The sequence below is a fragment of the Branchiostoma floridae genome, chromosome 11 (genome assembly GCF_000003815.2).
Source record: "Branchiostoma floridae strain S238N-H82 chromosome 11, Bfl_VNyyK, whole genome shotgun sequence".
In the NCBI taxonomy this organism is placed as follows: Eukaryota; Metazoa; Chordata; class Leptocardii; order Amphioxiformes; family Branchiostomatidae; genus Branchiostoma; species Branchiostoma floridae.
The window spans coordinates 16585558-16608885 of record NC_049989.1 but is presented as its reverse complement, the minus strand read 5'-3'; the positions used below and the strand labels follow the sequence as shown (position 1 = coordinate 16608885).

At 39.3% G+C, this 23328-nt stretch overlaps 1 protein-coding gene across 1 annotated transcript in view; it reads left to right on the top strand.

The window, feature by feature from the left end:
* The window catches only part of LOC118426714 (slit homolog 3 protein-like), a 39559-nt gene that overhangs the window by 8324 nt on the left and 7907 nt on the right, over positions 1-23328 (top strand). The window lies entirely within an intron of this gene.

Sequence of the window (23328 nt, the reverse complement as noted above, 5' to 3'; positions counted from 1 at the left end):
TTTCCATTTCATACCCGGGGACTTCACATCGATGCCACTACATGATATGCCCGGTAATGTACGCTCGTGTAGGAAATTGGGGCAGAGTGCGTATCTAGCTAAGGGTTTCCCTGTAGCTCAACTGGTAGTAGTCTCATAGGGGTGGGTACCGGTATAGAAAATTCAGGTCCGGTTCAGGTCCAGAGGATCAGGTCAGGTCTGGACCTGAACATGATTCAGTATGTGAAAACTTATGAATGGACGATACTGAAAACAATGGTACATTTTGCTACAAAGAAATCTGTTTTGCGGAGTATTCGACTCCTACTGGTGCTTCAGAATCCTACCAGGCTAACTACCTCTGTATGATTGAATGTAAAACTTGGTTCTAATGTCTATGGACTCTACTCTACTTCACTTGTCATTTCCTTGACCGGTAAGCCCCAAAACATGTGAAAGTCTGATAATCTGTTTTACTTGCCAATATGGCCAACATCCGGTCCACCGATTTTTTTCAGGTCCGTTTTTTTCTTAACCGGTCCAATAAGAAAAACCGGTTTTGTACCAGTACACTGTACCGGTACTCACCTCTACTCATAGCTGAACTCCTGGTTCCAATTAGTTGGTAACTGGGAGACCCAGGTTCTAAACTGGATAGGGCATCTCGGTTGGGACTGCACCCGTCTTTCGGAAGGAGAGGAAATATATGTTCGGGAAAGTACTTCGATTTTTGTTGATTTCAAGGAAAATTGTCGTCTTTTGAAATGTTAACATTGACAAATATAATGTAGTTCATCTTCCACTGCTTTCCCTGAACAGCATTTACATGAGTCGTCAATGGGTAGTTTTTTTTTTTAAACTGCCCGTTTCTGTTTCCTAGTGAATGAGCACGTATCCTCAATTTACCTAAAGTGGATCTGTAAATAAAAACCCGTTTACAGGAAAAAAAAGGAAATTTCCTGGCCCCTATAGGTTATAGTTCCACACCTCTATGTAAAATGCTTGTCATTTTAGATATTCTCCTTGATCGGTGTATTCTTAAATATTTCATTGATCAGACAGCAGGTATTATGATCCAGTCGGAACACAATGGAACAAAGGTATTTTTGCCATTTTGGTGGCAGGTAGTTAATGCACGTACAGGTAGTTGATACACTGCACAGACTACTATGAAGCAGCTGACGGAATAGGATCCACACATGTTGACACTGCCAAAGGCACAGGTCCGGTGTTTCAGAGGTAGTCTGCAGTTCCAGGGCCCTACGGTGTGGAATGAGCTATCTACTGAACAGCGAACAACAGTAACAGCTTTTAGCAACAGACTGAACTAGTACTGTTAGCAGGACTTACATTGCTACTTTTTTCTTAAGTTAACTTCAGTACAGAAGAACTTTATTGCACGACAGTTGTACATGTTACAATGTATGGCCACAAGTATTACACAAAGTACAAAATAGGTGTATAGAATAAGACTTAACGTTCTAATTAACATAACATGAAAGGCTAACACAAGTCTTTGATATAGTGTTACAATCGAGTTGGGCTAATCATGAGTTTCAGTATTCTGTCTTATAGCAAAGCAGTCTTTGATATATGCCTATCTTTGCATAATATGTTCCTATTATGTTGCGTATGTGTCCAGGGACACCTGAAAAGCAGGTAGTATCCTGAAAATGATTTTACCCTGGTAAAATAAATTTGAAAAATGAAATGAAATGAAACGTGCCTGTCAGACGCGTTTTCGCACCATCTGGAAGAGTGGATGAATTGTGCACGAAATACAATAAATGGCTTGATACAAAGTCACTATATTCATTTCCATTAACGGATCAACATTGATTGAATCCGTAGCTCCAACGTGCACATATTTCTCGACGCCAGAGGATTTTATGGTTAGCGTTTGCACCAGTGCAGATTAGAAGGGGGGAATTGACGTGAATGGAGACGTAAACATGTCACACTGGTGACGACAAATGACGTCATTCTACGTCAGTCTGAAAGGCAACAACACGAAATGCACGTCAATCAAAAACAATTGTACGTCTGACAATTGTAACAACTGCTTACAGTACATCGATAAATGTTAGACATCTAGGTTATAGAATACGCAATATAACACTTACTGAAGCAGATGGATAAGATTTGGGAACAGTCAGACTTTTTAGGTAGCATTCTCTGTCTTTCGTCAGTGACACTGAGCAGGATCTGTTGAAGAGCAGGTTCTAAACCCAAAATTATGGAACTGCGGATGGCCATTTATTTTCTCAGTGTCACTGACGAAAGATAGTAGACGCTATCTGAAAAGTCTGAGCGTTTCCAAAGCCATAGCTATTTGCTTCAGTAACTGTTAGCTTTAATCTTTCGTAACTGCCTTTAGAATGCATCTCTAACTTGATATACATTGAGGGAGAATATCTTTGAGACGTATTTAGTTTTAATGGTGTTCCTCGGCCTGGGACGAAAATTGAGTGGACGGGTGGTCAACGCCGATTGACCACGAAATAAACGGCTTGACCGCAAAGCCACTGGTGACATCGATCAGTTAGTTGGGGGTTGATTTTTAAAGGACTCAATCGGTCCATCGATAGAAACCAACTGTCCTGGTGGAAGAACGTGTAGGCGCTGGTTTCGACTTTATCTGTTTTCCAACTAAAAACATTCGAACAATCATATTAAAGTTCTAAAATATCTTACTTTTCAACCTGAAGGGGGTATACAAGCATAGCTATACCTTGCTAGGCACAACATAACGATTTCTACAGAATGAAACATGCATTTGTAATTAAAACATGACCGTGTCTTTTTATTAATACAGATCAATGCAATATATCTACGGCTATGGATTGATAAAAGACTGATAATAAAACAAAAACGGCACTTGGCATGAGAGATTTCGAAATCCCACATTAGAACACTTGTCTTAATATGTTCCCTTGTAGATCCTAGTGGCACGTAGGGTAACAAGTTTCCCTGCTTTTTCACTGCAGGTTATATTTCTACAGGGAAAAGTTACTAGCATTACTCCTTTAACATACTCGAAACACCCATCGAAATATAGATGTAAGTAATAATATAAGTAAGCATAGTTTTCCTGCCATTTTCTTTGTATACAACTTACATTTTATCTAACTTTGTATACGTCAAGAATATGCAACAAACTTCATTGTAACACCGGACCCCCAGTTTATGTCCCTTCATAAGACTGGTGCAGCCTAAACCGAGATGCCCTTACCAGGATTGAACCTAGTCTTCCAGTTACCAACTACCTGGAACCAGGGGCTGAACTAAACTGTGGGGCGCTACCAATTGAGCTACGGGGACATCCCACACGGGTATATGATAATAATAAGTTTAATGCGAATTCATGCCCGAGGGCTAATTCAAGTGACAAAAGAAAGAAAATGACAGACAAATAATGATAAACACTAAAACAGTATAGTGAGCGACTACTCTAGTATAACTTACTGGGTTTGACTTCTTTTTCTGAGACAGTGGAAGACAAAAATCCTACTTTTTCTGTAATGTGTGGATTTTTCATGCAACATTAAAAGGAGACTAAACGTGGGGATATAATAATAGAAGAATTTGGTGGCTTCTTTTACGAGTTTTCCCCTCTTTATCATAGAAGAAGGTGCAGTTTGAAATAAAATGTGTTTCGTCTTCTACCATATCTAACGTACAGTATTTGCAATTTTTTTCGCATAGACGGTATGTCACTCCCACGCCTTCCCGCCAAAGTATTGCCCTTCGCTCAGACTCGTTTAATAGTGGTAAATGGGCGCCATTGACGTCATCGATGCGTGCACCTGCTGCCCTATTCAAAAGGTCAAAGATCAAACCAACCCTAAGGACCAATCAGACACATGTCACGTCGTACGTCATCTCAGAGGTGACTCAGACGACCCATTCGTCTCAGTCAATGAATACATAGAATACGTTTTAAAGAACATATGAAAGAACGAAATGAGGATCGCTCAAAGAGGTCAAAGTGTTTAGAATAGTTCATGGTTAGAATATTCTATCGGTGTGGGAGGAATAAACGGTTTAAGAAGTGTTATCCTCGACAGGGAAGCATATATTTTTTTCTTGTGTGTTTTCTTCTTCTTCTGGCATGAACCAATCAGAACTTAGAACTGTCGAAAACCAATCAAAGATTAGCACTGCCGATGACATTAGCATATTAGCTGAACGTGAATTGCGATAGCAGAACCTGTATTGGTATTATATTGTGTGTGAGTAGCTTGGCAAATGGAAACATTTTGCATTTCGGCGGAAATGTTGCCTTTTCAGTTCTAACATGGTTTCAGGACGTTTCGTACGGCGCTTCTTACGTCTTTGGTATCACGAATAAACAAAAACGCATTATTATTACGCGATCACCATCTATACCGTCCATTTGATTCACTCGTCCTTCTGTTTAGCATCAATACTAATTCATAGTGTTACAAATACCTCCACTCTGAAGTGACTTACTTACATCAAAAATCGATTCTGAACTCATAAAAAATACTATGTAAAAATTCATTATTGCAGTGTTAAAAACAACTGGATATAGTTAGATATTAGACACAGTTGAAATCCCAAGCTCAGTATACACGTCAGTTGCTCATTTGCATGAGTCTTGTCAGCATTCTTGTAAATTGATTACCAGTATCCGACCATAATAACCAAGAAAATGAACCTCGGATGGATAGAGAAGGGAATTGTTCGGAGGATTAGGGTTCTGAATCTTCCAATCAATCCACCAAAGCTCTAGTCTCAGGGGACCGCAATTTGATGATAAGAAACTAGACCGCGTGTGATGTCTACATGCGTCAGAGATCACGATGTGGACAACGGTATGGGTGCTTTGAGCCGGTAACCCAAATCTGTCACTACAAGCACGTTATTAATCAGTCAAAAGAACAGTCATGTGTGACCTGGTGGCGCCAAAAGTAGGCCCATGGTTCATGAAGCAAAATTAAACCTCATCAGATGGTGTCTTATGAAAGGCAAGTGGTTACGCGGTCGCAGGTCAAATCAATTGGGTTGTGATTGGGATTGAGGGTTTCTTCGTGCGGTGCAATGTTGAGTATCTAGCTGCGGCTAGTGGCAGTGACAGGCCTTTGTGGCAGTGGTAGGTCTTAGGGGCATGTTCGGGCATGGCGCACCCGCCATGACAAACGAGTCAGGGGTACGACGATCCCCTTGCATCCTTGGTCAGAAGTCCTCCTAGGAGGTGGAAACTCCAAACAACAAACCTGCATCTGCTGGGGCCGTCTCACACGTGTCATACAGTTCTGTCCCTGTAGGACTTAGTGCGCCAGTAGACGAGAGGGTAGGGAAGGAAATGCACACCCCTCCTTCACCTTAAAAAGTCACATGCAGGCCAGGCAGGCGGGCCGCCAAAACCCACCCTGCCCACGGACCTACGGAAAACGAAGAAGCAGCCATCATCATTACAATGTTGAGTGGTGCAGACTTATCGTTTGCTGAGCGGAGGCTCATTCTCATTGAAATGTACAGAATAGTAATTAGTAACTAATAATAGTGATTTTAGGTTCAAAAAATAAATCAGCTCAATTCTCAGTCAAACCTACCTCATTGCTTAGGACAATTCCTAAGGCAGGTAACAGATCCTTGTTACAAGAGCACACTTTATCCTTTTCTTCGAAAAGATTGGCTACACACTGTAGGTACGGGAATCCCAACCTTGGATATAACTTACTTCAAGGCATCAACCAATATAAAAGGTTGTGACTCATCTTTTGTAAAACATTATAGGTGTTGTAGGGAAGTTAAGAAGTCATTGATGTTGTCTATAATTGGCTCCAAATTTCTTGTCGTAAAGGCTTGCTACATATTTTGCACATTTCAATGACAACGATCTCGATGCGATGGTTGGAAAAGAGATAAACGATAGGTCATCACGATGGTTGTCTTCTGACCATAACACACTTAAATTACATTCTGACCTGAAATAGACAACGACAATGATTGCGGTAGATGCTCAAAGGTTTGCCCCGAATCTTTCGTGACATTCGAGTGAAACCTCCGTATTCTGTGACACAGCTAAATTCCTCTAGTAACGACATCAAAAGGATTACAACTTATTGTCTTTTCGACCCGTTGGCTATATACTGTAAATTTATTTTAAGTTCGCGGGGATTTACTTTCACGGTATCGAGAAAAAAGGACTGTTCGCGGTGGTTTTAATTTCGCGGTAGCACCATGAACTGTAGTCTTGTACTGCCATGGAAAAATGTTCGCGGTGGTTTTAAGTTCACGTTGAAGTGGCCATGACCACCGCGAAAACCGCAAACATAACTCCACCGTGAACATTTCTGCATTTACAGTAGTACAGGCAGGTAACAGATCCTTGTTGCAAGAGTTCACTTTATCTTTTTCTTCGAAAAGAAGAAATTTACGTTTATCTTAGTTTTGAAGAAAAATATATATCTTTAAATGTTTCAAATCTACTGCGTCTTTGATATATCCAGTTTGATGTTGACGTCTCTTGAGTTATCATTTCATTAAACTAGAGCGTGCCTCGAATCCATGGATAGAATATATCCACTGTTAAGTTATTACTGAAGAACAGTAAATGCTACAAATGCCATTTTTCATTACAATCATCAGAATGTACTGGATGGAATGTGTTCTGAATACCCGATATAAACTTTGTTCCCTGACGACCATTTAAAATGAACATGAACTACAGCTAACACTTCATGTTGGGCCTGTAATCTTTAGAGTATAAAGAACGTTCTCCAAGGTATAAAAGTGAAATTTTGTGTGTTGTTACGTGTTTGGATTTATATTCTTAATGGCAGTCTGTGTTAATTGACGTAAAGACATTCATGATCACCAAGGGATTCGAATTCTCCTGCGAGCATCCTGAACAAAGGGGACGAGACGTTTCCCATTATACAACTCCGGAGTATTTCCTGTCAGAAGAGCGTCTGTTTCGTATAGATAGGTAAAGCGTGTACTCCCATTACATGTTGACGGACCGCTATTAAAGTTGTTCAGACAAGTGCAGTCTTTCATTATAATCACACAGAGTCCTCCCCAGAGGATGGAATAACGGAGGCCATCCACTATACTCCAGCCCAACTCCACTATACTACTTTTGAAATTTAGTGTGTTTCTTCCATATTTTCTTGCTTAGTTTAGCTAAAATTAATGAAAATTCACAGATTTTTCTAGTCGGTATTGTCTGCTAAACCTTGTGAATTGGCGATGAACCAAACAATTGTCGTTTTTGACACTTCACAACGGAATCAAAAGGAATCACTATAATATATTATACTTGTAGTATTTGACACCCTCTGTCATTGCAAAATGAACCCATTTTTATGAAAGCGCAGCGGGTTATTTTTGCCAGCCCCTCAACTATACTAAAAAATTCTAAAGAAGAACCCTGCCACGCATCCTTTACCTCAGCATGGCATCTTCCTCTCCTGCAATCTGGCCCAGACATACGTACGGGTTTACGGTTATGTCGTTTTAAACGGTTCTCGTAAATAAGAGCGGAGTAATAATGGCGAATGGCAATCAGGTAATTAGAGAGGGACCTATGTCTGCTCAAGACCGTAAAAAACCGTCATGATTTATAAACGTTCTTAGGTTGGCAGACCAAGGTAGTTAAAAAGGCTATTATGTACACGTGTTGTCGTGTTAGCATTGGTTATTGCTATCAAGCATGATCCACGCACTAAGTCATTGGATTTTGTACTTTAGAGATGCACTTGTAGAATAAAAAAGTTATTTATCTTTGCATGCAAAGTCATTATATAGACACAAGATACAAAGCATGACATCTACTGGTACATACAGTTCCATATGGCCAATCTACCTTATACTTATGTAGTATAGAGGTATGTAGTATTGGGATGAACATATGAGCTTTAGAATAATTGGAGGAAATTTTTAACCTCTAGGCATTTTTTTATTTCCCTATGTATACCATACAGGGGCTGATACATGTCATATGAAAGGTTCTACCCAAACATATTGGAGATGAATTTCACTTTATAATGGAATGTACTAGATACACTAGTTTACGTAATGAATTATTCATATTTCTCGAATCAAGTACAACAGATTTCAAGAGACTCGATGCTACAAACAGATTTGTATATATCTTTAGATGTCAGAAGTCCCATAATGCAAAAATAGGCAAATATATCAAGGAGCTCTGTGATTAGAAAGAATAAGGAAACTAATGATTAGCCTAATCCATTGTAATACTATATCAAATAATCATGTTAGCCCTTATTGTTATGTTAACTATATATATATAGGTTGCTTAACCTTTATCCTATACTTTTTTGTACTTTGTGTAATAGTTGTTGTCATACGTTGTATCATGTACAATTGTCGTGCAATAAATTTCTTCTGTATGAATGACAAGTATTGTGTGAAACATATCAAAAGTTCTGATAGCGAATATCTCTCTCACCGTATCCTGACCTTTGCTAGAGCCCGACGATATGGATCGGTGTCATATCTGGGGATTGCGAACCCATTAGTAGTTCTAGGAAATTGCGAACGAAATAATTACTGGCGTACGTGGAAGAGGCCACGTAAAATTTATATATACATAACGTTACATTACATTAATGCGGCACAAGCATGATGTTCGATATTGTGTCTGTCCACCATAATCTATGGACATATGTTCGCAACGACAATACGGTAGCCTCATGTTAAGATGGTATCTCACTGCACTCGGGGCACCGGTGCGGCACTGCGGGGCTCGAAAACTCAAGGAAGTTCAGAGATAAAGAACCACTTTTCTTACGTTTTGTGTATTTTGTTGTCTTCTAATTGATACTTCTACATATTACGCAGTTTTTTTTTAAAAATGGTGAAAATAACACAACAGTGCCGCAGTGAAAGGACCCCACAGTGCCGCACCGGTGCCCCAAGTGCAGTTAGATACCAACTTTATTTGACTCAGAAACTGGAGGTCTGAGTTCAAATCATTGATAGCTCCCGATTCTGTGTCCTTGGGAAAGACACTTTACACCTAATTCTTAATGGACTTAGCATTTAGTACCTAGCTTTGGCTAGTGACGCCCCAAGGGTAAGACCCTATATGGAAGTCCAGTGTTTGAGGACAGCCTGACACGTTAAAGAACCACTACACGAAAAGAGTAAGGGTCTTTGAAATTCTCGGTGTGAGTGAATGACAAAAAAAACCTGTCCGGATATGCAGCAGCTTGTTCTGTTTAGTACAAACCTAGTGTGTTATTATGACGGGTTGTCACATCGTGGTTTATGGCAATATTTAGTCCAGTAGTGTTTGTTTACAAGTATACGTAGTGTGTGGCGAATAAAAGTTCCCGAAACAAATAGATAAATAGTATGTAGATTTCTTCCCACGATACATTGCAAGTAGTGTCAACAGTGGAAGGTTGTATAAAGAGAATCTCGTGTATTAGATATATGATTTCTGTAGCTGTATCTATATAGCCTATTTACATAATGCATGAGCAAATACTACAGTAGTCTTCTTTGTTATCGCCCTTCGGTGTAACACACCAGCTGAACGAACTGTCACACCTAGCGTTGGCACATCTATCAGTAAATGCCCTTTAAAACTATCCAACGAAGATGCTTGGTGATAACAAATTCCACTCCATGACAGTTCTGGGAAAATGATAATTTGTTTTAACACATCAGTCCTTGGTTGGTACTTGAATGCATGACTATTCCTTGTTGTTGTTGTTTTTTTTTTGTTTTGTTTTTTTGAGCTGGTATTAGATACTTATCAGTCGGTACGTCCACCAGTTTGTTGGCCATTTTGTATTTTGTGAAGACTGGATTTGCTGTAAGCATTGTACTGAAAAAAAGCGATGTTGTCAGGTCTGTACACACCTGCTCATCTGAACAGAGGATCACGTATGCGTCATCTATCTCTGACCAATCAGGGCCAAGAAAACGACAGGATTACGATGGAATTGATTTTCCGATACTGTAACCTCCATGGGTGATTGGGTTTATCTAATCAAGGGGCTCCAGGGATTGTGGTAATGCGATACTGCAACTTCTGTCGGTTTGTTAGCTGCGGAGTAGTGTACAGTGAGACAGTGGTGATAGCTGTGCATGTGTGTGTGTTTGTGTGTGTGTGTGTGTGTGTGTGTGCGTGTGCGTGTGTGTCTGTCTGTCTGTGCTTGCATATATATATGTGTGTGTGTGTTCTATGTCAAAAGCCTTTGATTCAATCTGGCATGAGGGACTGTTGTATAAACTTCTCTCCAGGGGGATTTCAGGCAAAGTCTTTGATATAATCAAAGACCTATACAACCGATCCGAAGCTAGCGTCAAAACTAGGGAAGGCCTTAGCGATAGTTTTCCCATTGAAATTGGTGTCCGACAAGGGTGCGTTTTAAGTCCCACCTTATTCAACTTGTACATCAGCGACCTCATAGATGAACTCGATTCAGTAAACTTAGATGCTCCTCTGTTACAACGCTCAAAATTGAACAGCTTATTTTATGCTGACGACATTGTTTTGTTATCTGAAACTCAACAAGGACTACAAAACGCAATTGACACCCTTGGCCGATATTGCCAAAAATGGAAATTAACAGTCAACCTAGCGAAAACAAAGATTATTGTATTCAATAAAAGGGGTCACTTATTTTCTAATTTAAACTTCTCTTTATACAACAAAAGGATAGACATCGTTCCAACTTACTGTTACCTAGGTATTACGTTTACAGCAGGTTGTACATTTAGCACTGCTGTAAAGAATCTAGAAAAGAAGGCCCTAAGAGCATTATTTAGTATTAGAAGTACATTAGGAGAAACTAGATCTTCTGTATCTTTACATTGCAAACTGTTCGACACATGTGTCCTACCGATTCTATTGTATGGATCTGAAGTATGGTGCAATAGCAAATTGAACGACAAATCTCCGATAGAGTCCGTTCATCTGAAATTCTGTAAGTACATCCTAGGTGTTCGAAGGAACGCCAGTAATTTTGCAAGTAGAGCGGAACTGGGGCGTTTCCCCTTGTGGATTGAAGCTCAATGCAGAATGTATAGTTATTATTTTAGATTAGCAAACGAAGTGCACACAGATAGTCTTCAATATGAAGCTTATATGACACAGCAGGAACTAGATCGCCGTAAAACACCCTGCTGGCTATCTGATGTAAGGAAACTCTTAGAGGAGTCCGGCTTTGCCTACCTGTATGTAAACGGTCACTCTAAGGTACCCACTCATCTAAATCAACTAAAGCAAAGGTTGAAAGATATCTTCACCCAAAAATTTCATTCAGAACTGCAAGCAATTCGACGAAAAGGAAACTAGGAAACAAATTGAGAACGTACAAAACATTCAAAGAGACATATGAAAGAGAAACTTATCTTAGCATCTCAAGCTTTGAACATCACAGAGCTATGAGTAAATTTCGCATAAGTGACCATCCATTATATATAGAATCCGGCAGGCATAACCGTACTCCTTTAAATGATAGAACATGTAAATTCTGTGACCACTTGTATCTTGAAGACGAGACACATTTTTTACTAGAGTGTACATTATATGAATACGAACGCCAATCCCTATTTAATACTTTACAAATAGACAATATCTGTAAGAAAATGTTAAAACAAGACTTGTTTAAGTACTTGATGTTATGCAAGGACGATCATGCTATCGACACAATATGTAAATATGTCTCCATGTGTTTCAAAAGGAGAGAAGAACATGTTAGAAGCAGCCATTAGAGATTGTAACACATAGTGTCTTAGTTCCTTTTCCATTTAAACCATTGTAGTAGTCTAGTTTCTTTTTTCCTCTGCATCCATAAGACCATATGTGGTCCCTTTGTGCATTTAGCCCTCCGGCATGAATATGCAATAAAGATTATCATTATGTGACTGTGTGTGCTTATGTGCGCAACGTTATGTGTGTGTGCGTGTGTGCTTATGTGTATGTTTGTATGTGTATGCTTGAGTGTATATGTGTGTAACGTTATGTGTTTGTGTGAGCTCGTGTGTGTGTTTATGTGTGTTCTTGTGTGTCTATGTGTGTGTGTTTGTGTTTTTTGTGTATATATGTGTGTGTGTGTGTGTGTGTGTGTGCGCGCGCGCGCGCGCGTTTGTGTGTGTGTGTGTGTGTGTATGTGTGTGTTTTTGTGTGTACGTTTTATGTGCATGTTTGTGTGTGCGTGTGGCCCTTAACAATTTCCAAAGCTCTCTTATAAACCACAAGAATAGCATTTTCTGGGCGTATGCGAAAAATACACATTCCTACGCGTATACGGACATGATTGAAGACACCAGCACATTGACAAATGATTATATTTCAGAACATTTTCTCTCAGAGGTCGTCACACACTATGAAGCCGTTAATTCCCTTTGAAATAATATGTTTTGTGTTAACTAATATATAGAGCTTTTGACAATGATGATGAAAATGAATGAATAAGCTTCCGTTGCTTTAGTACAGGAGCTATTGCTTTCTCGCAAAGTCCCAAGTGCAAAACAGATCAATGAGTAGGTCCCCTTTTCTTTTGACGGTGGAATTGTACAGACGGATGATTTATTCCTTGGATATAACAAGACACTTCATTTCCTCATTCAGCACCTTGAGTGTACACAGTTCTTCACAGTTCACATCTGTGGTTGCGAATGAGGTGTCCCGTCAGAAGTCATACCCATCATATTCAAAGCGTACATGGAGAAGTAATTAATGACTGTCTGATAGTGTGGTGGATGTAATGGTATATTTGGCCGGCGGTGCAAAGAGGAAGTCTGCAATGGTTATCCATCATATATGATGAGATAGAGAGACTTATGAGGAAGGGAATTTCTCGCCCTTAAGAGCCGTCAAGGCTAATGCAACCATCGACGGCTGTATCAATTTTAGTGAGAGGAACTCTATGGTGTTGGAGACTATCACCGACAGCATTTATCAATTACAAAGAATCTGTAGTCACAAACTAAATATAGAAGCCAGAAGATAAAATAAAATTCCCCGTGACCAGAGGTTGTGTCCATTCTGCCCAAACGAGATCGAAGACGAACGTCACTTTGTTATGGCTTGTTCACGATATAATGATAAACGCACAGAGCTGTTCACATTACTTTCCGCTTGCTCTAAAGAATTTGCTACTCTCTGTTCGATAGACAAATTCAACTACATTCTGGGAGGCGATAACTCTCACTGTGTAGAAGTAGGCAGATATCCACGAATGTTTATACCGTAGAATCAATAGTGTAAATGACATGCTAGATCCAACATGTTGACTTATTCATACCTATAGCTATAGATTTCCATATATTTCTGTTTAGTTGTACTGTATGTAAGTAGTTGTTATACATGTAGACCTTACGAAAGGCGCTGTACTTTTGTCGCGTCAATAAAGATTTCTGTTTATTTGTTCGGCTGTATACAAACAGCCAGGGCTGCCCAACTAGCCGTAGGCTATTGTCAAGGGCTAACCCTGGGAGAGGAGAATACATACATGTTACAAATACAATCACTGCAATAAACAATGTTGACATAAAATCACTGCATTATCTTCCAATGTAGAAGCAAAACGGCCACAAATTTACATTATATACGTACAAATATATACAATCTGTACATAGCATGAGGTAGTACATGTACTGACATTAGTTCACAGAGAATGGATCTCCGAGAGAGAGCCAGGCTTTGGCTTTGAAGGAGGATAATGTGGTAGCTGTTTGGGTTTCGAGTGAAAGCATTCTTGCCGCATTTCGAAGTACAGCTGAACATTACATAAACCATGCAAATCAATGCCTCATTTACATACGGTATGAGCAAATACTGCAGTAGCCTTTTTTGCTAAGACTTTTAATACTTTTTAAACAACTTGTTTTCTTTTGAGCCTGTGTGTTCGCGCCTACAAACAAGATCATTTTGTTTGGCATTTAACATATCGGTAAACAAAGATGGTTTCAAACACATTAGCCAAACCGCAAACACCATAATTACATCAGGAGGATTGTGCCCCACGGACTCTTGTTCATGTTACAAATGTTAAAATATGAGTATAACAGGCGATGATATAAATTAAGGCTGGCAGTCTACTTGCGGAAATGATAATCTATTTTTTCTAACTAGATGAAATAAATTAATAACTACAAGAAGCATGGTGTAACAATATGTTATTGATAACTAGGTAAGAAATCGAAGTCTCCAATACGATTTATAGTTCTGAGTGACTTCTGACCCTTTTCGAAAAAGAAAACATTTACAATGACCACCTTTAAGTTTTTCAAGAAGAAAATACTAGTATGCTCAAGAATACTGCCAATTTCTAAGAACGTCAGCAAGAATTCTTGAGAAGTCTGGGAACCTCAGAAATACTGTATGTCATAGAGTAGAAGCCAGTAAGTTGCACAACGTAAGTTGACAAACACTTCTGTCTGTTTATTGCACGAAATCCCAAACTCCCAAACCGGTGCTGTCAAGCTTGATAACTTCGCTTTGTTGCACAGCCCGGGTAATTGCACGAAATACGCTGGCACGAAACATGCAATTAAAAGGCTTCTACTGTATAAGAATAAAAGATGTTACCCGTTATCCATTGGTATTCTGCATCATGTTATCATGTAAATCAGATAGTGTCATTTTCTTCAAGAAATGAATTTCTTAAATATTTGGAATTAGAATGTCCGTCCGGAATTATAAATTTAGATTTGACTGTAACTGTCAAACTACTATTCTAAAGATGCAGTACAGGAAAAAAGGAATATCATGTCCCATATTAATTTTTAGACGTTTTTTGTACAGCAAGAAACCAATATCTTTAAGTCAGTACACATTTGGATATGTCTTTTGGCACACAGGCTATTTGAAGGGGATATTAATGTGTATTTAGTGAAATGTATGTTACAGAAACATCTGAAGCTTGAAATATGTTGCCATCAAGAAACCCACTTCCAGCGAAGCTGGCAGCTATAACATTTCGCTGGATATAACAGGCACAAATACGTTTCTCCCATTGGGGAAATTCCTTCACAAACTTAGACAACATGATGAACAGGTGAATTTACTCTTTTGATCTATTCGCACAACATCTGTACTTCCGCCAAAGTCCATAAAAATAAGATTTATCTTAGCCTCAAGATGGAGTCTACAACATTAAGACGGTAGGAAGAAAGGGAACGGTCCAATATTACCGAAGATTGATAGTACTTTTCGAGTCTTGCCGACGCTTTGTTGGTCGTAAAGACACATTCCTTTCTGTTGGACGTGCAAATAGCAACATATATCACGAGAATTGCACTCTCTTGCCGACTAGGTTTACAAAGATGAACGAAGTGATAAAAAGTAACTAAGACATTAATCTTGGAAGATTTTTTATGACTTAAAAGCGAAATACTATCTATCAAAAGACGAGCTATTTGACTCAAGTTACTGAAGTATATTCAACTGTCAGCGTTGCTATCTTACGGCCTTACTGATCAAGTTTTAAGAATTGTTCACTTAGTATTGTCATGATAAGAGACACTATAGATAGGGTGAGGGCATTGATGGATTAAACATAGGAGATACAAGGGAAAAAAAACTCTAAAAAAGGGTACCATATAAGCAATACACGTTATGCGGCACGTTTCCTATACATACCTCCAAACTATCATGATTGTCGTTATCATTAGTCTAACGTGACTTTAATATTCATATCTGAAGAAAGCACCATAGCTCTGGTGTGGAAAGATTATTAACGGCAAATGCAATACCGTGCATACTATTTTTTATTGATTTATTGTCTACTGTGGCAGTTTCATTGTCGGAACAGTTTGGACAACGAATTCCTCAAGATTGGCCGAGCTGTGACTTGCCACGCTCAAGGAGATTGCCTTCAAATGTACTGCGTTTTGCAACCGTTACCACTTAGAATGCGATTTGTATCGTAAAGCATTACTTTCGTGAAAGGTTGCACTTTACGCATGCTTTAAGGCGTGCATTAAGGTGGGATTTCATAGTGTGAAAGTCTCTGAATCATTGAAAAAAGAGATTTTTAAAATGTAAATGTCCTTATCAATCTACAAGTCACTCGATGAAGGTTATACATCCAGGTAATAAGATTGAGTAACTGCTTTTTGACGACATGTTTTTTGCTTTTACAAGACACTAACTCACTTTGGGACTTAGGGAGCGCGGTGACTAAACCCAACCCCGTAAAAACTTCCCCGGCGTGCGCCAATGAACTGGGCGGGTGGGCTACACACCCAGCACCGTAGAGATAGCGACAAGCTTCCGGTGGTATGGTTACCTGGCCATGTTTTTCTCTATGGCAGTAGCTAACACATAGAACTTCAGAAACCAGGAAATGACGTCAGAAATAAGGTCAATGATGGCCCTTCCATAAAAGAAATGTCAGTAAATCTTACGACCTCTTACGACTCATAAGACAACGTTAGTAGTGCCGTAGATCCAAATAACATCCATAAATTAAGTTCCATAACATCAAACCACTCATGCCCTACTGTCTAGCCTGCCTCGTCAGAATGCTGCGTCTGAAGGTGATAAAACATTTCCAGTCACTTTTTCAAATTGCTGATAGTTCAACGCCCTCTCGTTTTGCGGCTTGAAATCCAGATAGAAATAGTTCTTTCAGACCTAGTCTCGTGTTCTCTCGCGAGAACTGAGACTAGGTCATTCCCCATGACGAAGATGTGCTCGTAGACATCGAAAATTCGGGAGGTATGTACTGTACCTTTACAAAACAGTCATTGATTGAAGAAAATTGTTGTAACTGTATGCATACGTAACTGATGAACCTCTTCAACGATTTCAGACCCTTGTAGTGCCTAGTGACATATAGTTCAGCAAGTTCCCTTCTTGTTTCAGTAGCAGGGTATATATTTTACAGGGAGGGATTGCTAATTGTTATTCCCCATTGGTGCGCTTGAGGCACCTTGTCGAACACGGAACCTACATTTTACGTCCCTACCGAAAGACGGGTGCAGTCCCAACCGAGATGCCCTACCCAGGATTGCACCGGGGTTTCCCAGTTATCAACTAACTAGAACCAGAAGCTCAACTGTAAAGCTTCTACCAACTGAGCTATAGTGACATCCCTAGATATGTAAAAGCAAAACTGTCAGAATCCCTTAAGCTAAACGTAGTACCCGAAACTGTATATCTTTTTTTTCAAACACATATAACATGTACATTTTGCTTTAGTGCAATGCCATGTACTTACTTGTAGTCCATTCACCCCATTTTCATGCCTCATTTATCATAGGACTGTTGACTGCATACTTTAGGCTCAGGTGGAAAACTCGATTTACGATAAGAGATAGAATCTTTCTCTCTCTTCGGACGGAGCCGTACGTCAAGTTTTTGGCAAGCCCTGCTGAATGCAAATCCAAATCTTGCTGGCAATGCTGCCATATGTCATGTACAAACCTACGTGAGACATTGCTACAGTAGTAGCTTGGCGAGATGTTAGGCCATGTTAATTTAAGTATATGGATGACATCCGCTCGCGCATCAATTTTCGGTCGAAAAATTCTTGCAAAAACAAATATCGGAAAAACTTATACTTATGTCATAGAACAAAGGTCAAAGACGATTTGAAAGTCCAAAAATTCAGAATCTCCGTCCACCATATTCTGTGTAGTCAGTCACTTATTCAACCTTCCTGGCCACTTAGATTTCATGATGTAGGAAACTGTTTTTGGACATTTTTTTTTTATTCGCATGCTCGCATCAGTTTTTTGGATTCCCAGAAGACGTCATTCATATAATCAAATCAACATGGCCTTATTCAATGTAAGGAATTCAAAAGCCGTCTTGCAGCAAATGAATCACTGAGACACCCTTTGCTGTTATTTCTATCCCCTGTCTCACTTCACCTCACCTAGTCCCATCCTCATCAGGAGGGGCGGGGACTATGGTTGTCTCCAGCACAAGTCTTCGCCATTCCTCCCTGTTTTTAGACGTCTGGGTGCATTCCGCCAGGGAGCTGCCTGTCCCTGTCCCTAATCCCCTGTCTAGTCCAGGCTTTTATACGAAAGGACCAACGGGCTAGACGTCTTTTGTAATGTTTCTCTAAGGTACGAGAGTGGTTACAGAATGCACATATTCCCCGTGGGCCGGCTGAATGTGGGAAGTTTCCGGAACATTGCTATCTCTTGTAACAGGTCTGAAAAGGTTGTACCGCCAAGACCTGAGATAGCCACAGGAAAAATGTAAAGTCTGTGACGTTGTTGCACTAAGTGTAGGTAGTAGTCTGTATACATACTATGACTTTATAAATGGGAAACTTTTTTTCAGAACGTTTTCCCGAGATAACCGAGGAAATACTGTGGCCATGTTGGGCCATGTTGATTTGATTATATGGATGACATCCGCGCGAATTTCGGTCGTTTCCAAAAAGAAAACACTTTTCAACCATACTGTCAATAGCACAAAGAAGCTTCAAAATAAGCAAATATATGCCGAGGATTGCAACAATAAACATCCGTAAATGTATATTAATGTCATAAAACATTACAAGGTCAAAGAGGATGTGGAAGAACAAAAGTGAAGAATTTATTGTTCGGTATACTATATTCTATATATTGAAGTGGAACGTCAGAACGTTTCAGAACGTAGCTTGCTTACAATCTCGAGTATCTGATTTGAATAGGATATTTCACCAAGGCAAAGATTACACTGGGGGAACTTACGGATGTGGTCTTGTTACTCGTACTCATCAGGCCTTGTTACTCTGTGACCGGAGGGTAACCTCCGTCGACAGAGTATAGTTATTGTTGGATGTGAGGGGTGCTCACACCTGTATCTCTATGTTCCGTTTATCGCATTTGTATGTAGTTTGTCATGTCGTCTGCACTCAGTTGCGCGATGGTGCACTTTTTTTCGCGGTAGCTGTTGTTATGATAATTTCAGGTATCATTGACGTCTCTCGGTATATTGGTCCAGATCTGCGTTATTTCGGCGTGTTAGGCGTTGTGATAATTGGATATTGCCAAGTAGGTTATGTGAGAACAGGTGTGGCGATAGAGGAATCCCTTAACAGATGTTAGACTCTGGCTTCCTAGCACATATCATTGGTCACTGTCAGAGTTATAATAGCAAGTACATACTTTGTCCCGGTAAGCTATTAGTAATTATATTTCAGCCATACATAGTATGGTGAAATATATTGTATTCGTAATGTTTCTTTCTTTCTTTCTTTCTCCTGTCAAATCTTCAAAGTGATTCATCTCCGCCATTCCTAGACCGAATGACCTGAAATTTGGCACAAGGGTAGAATGGGCCAATACCAAAATGTGTTTTTTTCATTTTTTTCATATCTGCTCCTTAAATGATTTTATTAAGGTTTTATTGCAACTTTTGGACCAAAACTGTATAATTTGGCCCCCTGTACCATGGTATTACATCCAAATGACCTGAAATTTGGGGCAGAGGTGCCCTAGATACTTATTCAAAGGATCCATGTATAATATTTGGTATAAATTACTTCAAAATGGCTCTATAAGGAGGTTTTTGTGGGAGAGTTTTGGATATGTGAGGTTAAGGTGCCGAGGTCAACGACCTCTAGGTCATTCTGGTGTGTCAGGGCCACAGGTGTGCCAGGTAGATCCAATTATCTACCTACCTTCCTAGTCCGTAGACATCCAGGTGGTTGGGGGACAAGGTAAATGCAATTAATGACCAACCAATGAGCGAGCTGATTTTGCTGGAAGAGTCCATTGTTGGACAGGGGGTGTTTTTTTTAAATTTACTTTTAGACTTTGGTGATAATGCCAATGCTCTTTTTAGCGGAAGTGTTTTTGCACTGAACCACTTGACATAAGACAACTACTGGGACAGTCAATTTTTGCACATAGGGGGATTTTTAAAAAATTCAGTTTTGGACATGGGTGATGATTCTGAATTCCATTTGTTGAATGGAAGTTGACCCCCACCTGAAGACTACACATGAGGAGGATTCGGCAGCCAATCAGCAAGCCTGGTGTTATCTGGAAGAGTCCATTCATGCACGGGGAACTTTATCAAAATTCAGTTTTGAACTGGGATGCTTATTATACAAAAGGCCATGTACTGTGAGTATTTCTGGACTTGTCTATTGTGCAATTTTAAACAGGGTGTGCTGGGAGATTCCATTCTTCAATGAAGGGGGTATTTTTAAAATTTATTTTGTGGACTTTGGTGATTATGTCCATGCCCTATTTTAGCTGATGTTTTTTTGGATCGCTCCACTTTACATAAAGGTATAACAGGAAGAGTCGATTCTTGCACAGAGGTTTTTTTTAAATATGGTGTTGGACGGCTGATGATTCAAAATTCCATTTCTTAGCGGAAGTGTTTTTGGAGTAGTCTATTTTACCTTTCTACATGGGGTGCACTAGAAGAGTCCATTATTGAAGGTTTTTTTGTAAGATTCATTTTTGCTCATAAGTGTGATTAGTAGTTAGAAGTCAATTTAAGCAGAAGTGTTCCATTTTTGCACATAGGTGATTTTGGAACAGTCTATTGTTACATGAGGAGGGAGATGGCTGAAATATGCTGTATTTGCTCTCAAGCAAATGTCGGCCTTTCTAGTATTTGGACTTCGTTGTTTTCTTTCCTGTTCATCGTTATTTTTCTGTCTGGGACTGTCCATATCATCGGCATAATATATATTGTTGCAACTGATGCGGCTTAAACCATGTATCACAGAGTACGTCACCTACGGTCATTTGTTGATTTCATTATATGGACGATATCCTCTAGGAACCCCAAAACTAATGCGAGCGTGAGAATTAAGAAAAAAATCTGACTACATTATGAAATCTAAGTGGTCAGAAAGGTTGAACAAATGACTGAACGCACAGAGTATAGTATACCAAATCATTCATGGAGTCCTCATTTTGGCTCGTTGACATCTTCTTTGACATTTGAATTGACTTTGGCATTCCATGATATAAGCATCCGTTTTCAGATATTTCATTATCTACGACATATGTTTCGTTACTTTACAACTGCTTTGTACGGCTTATGGCATAGTTAAAACCTTCTTGTTGGAAATGGCTGAAAAATTTTGCGCCCGCCAATGTCATCGATATAATCAAATCAACATGAACTAGGTGGTTTGCTATCGAATTTCACATCTATAAGGCAAGACATTGAACATAGTAGAGCACAGCGCATTTCCAAACCTAACAGAAAACCTAACATAGAATGATATTGCACCCAAGGGAATTGACCGATTTTTTAGGGAATTGACCGATTTTTTGTAACATGATATTACATGTAAATTGTGTAAGATAATATTACATGCCTTAATGAAGGACATTCGCCAACCTACTTATTGACAACATACACACTTACAGTTCAGTCTTGGACAAATGCATGGCCAACATTTTCCAGCAAACCTTAAAACCCAACACCTAACATAACGGCAATGGTCCATTGATGATCACGTCTTAACGAAACACACAGCACCTGTTATAGTAATGGAGTTCAGTCTGGGACAAAAACGCGGCCAACATTTTTCACTTCTAGCAAACCTAACACTTAACACCTAACGGCCATGGTCCATTGATGATCACTTCTTAAGCCCCCTTCACACGAGAGCACGAATGAGCCGGAATACCGCCAGAATGAACATTTTTTCTATTACTGGAAATTCGTAGTGTATTCTAGATATTGTCACTGCATTCCAGATATTCGCCCCCGTTCTTTTGGCTGGCTCGAAAGTTTTTTATATGTCAAAAACTTTCGAGCTGCATGTGAAGTGGAGAAATATCGAATGGCATTCGAAGTGTATTTGAAATGCAGTTTGACCGCATTCTACGGCGTTCCAGCATTATTCGAGACATTCTGATTTCATTCCATGGAGAATGGAAACGGCAAGCCATTTCGAATCCTGCCCGAATATCTGGAATGCAGTGAGAATTTCTAGAATACACTACGAATGCACAGGAATAGAAAATACTTTTCATTCTGACGGCATTTTGGCTCATTCCTTCTCGTCTGAAGGGGATATCAGGTCCATTTGGAATTCACACTCGGAATGGCCCCGAATGTGGCACAAACTTTACGCAAACTTCATTCCGGCTGGTTCTGCTTGATTCCTGCTGATTCGTTTTCCGTGTGAAGGGCCTATTAATGAGACATACAGCACCTGCTATTGAATTCAGTCTGGGACATAAGCACAGCCAACATTTTCCTGCAAACCTAAGACCTAACAGTCATAGCCAATTGATGGCAGCTTTTATTTGTATATAGTTAACTGTAGATATAGTTTATAATGAAAACACGATGAGCTATCTAAAATGATTTCCTGTAGTTTTGTAAGGTTCTCTGTAACCCCCCTTATTCTGCAGTGTCCAATATCTTGCCACTACTGACATCTATGCATATCTATAGCGAACTGTAGATAGTTTATTATAAAAATACAATGAGCTATCTAAATTGATATCCTGCAGTTTTGTTAGGTTTTCTGTAAGGTTCTGTAATACCTCTTATGTTGCAGTGTCCAATATCTTGCCACTACTGACATCTATGCATATTTATAGCGAACTATAGATAGTTATTATGAAAGCGCAATGAGCTATCTAAATGGATATCCTGTAGTTTTATAGTCTGTTCTGTTCTGGAGTGTCTAATATCTTGCCACTACTGACATCTATGCATATTTATAGCGAACTGTAGACAGTTTATTATGAAACACAACGAGCTATCTAAAATGATATCCTGTAGTTTTCTTAGGTTTTCTGTTATGTTCTGTAATACCCCTTATTCTACAGTGTCCAATATCTTGCCACTACTGACATCTATGCATATTTATAGCGAACTATAGATAGTTTATTATAAAAATACAATGAGCTATCTAAATTGATACCCTGTAGTTTTGTAAGGTTTTCTGTAAGGTTCTGTAATACCCCTTATTATACAGGTGTCTAATATCTTGCCACTACTGACATCTATGCATATTTATAGCGAACTGTAGAAATTCATAGCGAAACGCAATGAGCTATCTAAAATGATATCCTGTAGTTTTCTTAGATTTTCTGTTATGTTCTGCAATACCCCTTATTATGCAGTGTCCAATATCTTGCCATTACTGACATTTATGCATATTTATAGCGAACTATAGATATAGTTTATTATGAAAACACGATGAGCTATCTAAATTGATATCCTGTAGTTTTGTTAGGTTTTCTGTAAGGTTCTGTAATACCTCTTATGTTGCAGTGTCCAATATCTTGCCACTACTGACATTTATGCATATTTATAGCGAACAGTAGATAGTTTATAATGAAAACACAACGAGCTATCTAAATTGATATCCGTAGTTTTGTAAGGTTTTCTGTAAGGTTTTGTAATACCCCCTGTTCTACAGTGCCCAATATCTTGCCACTAGTACTACTGACATC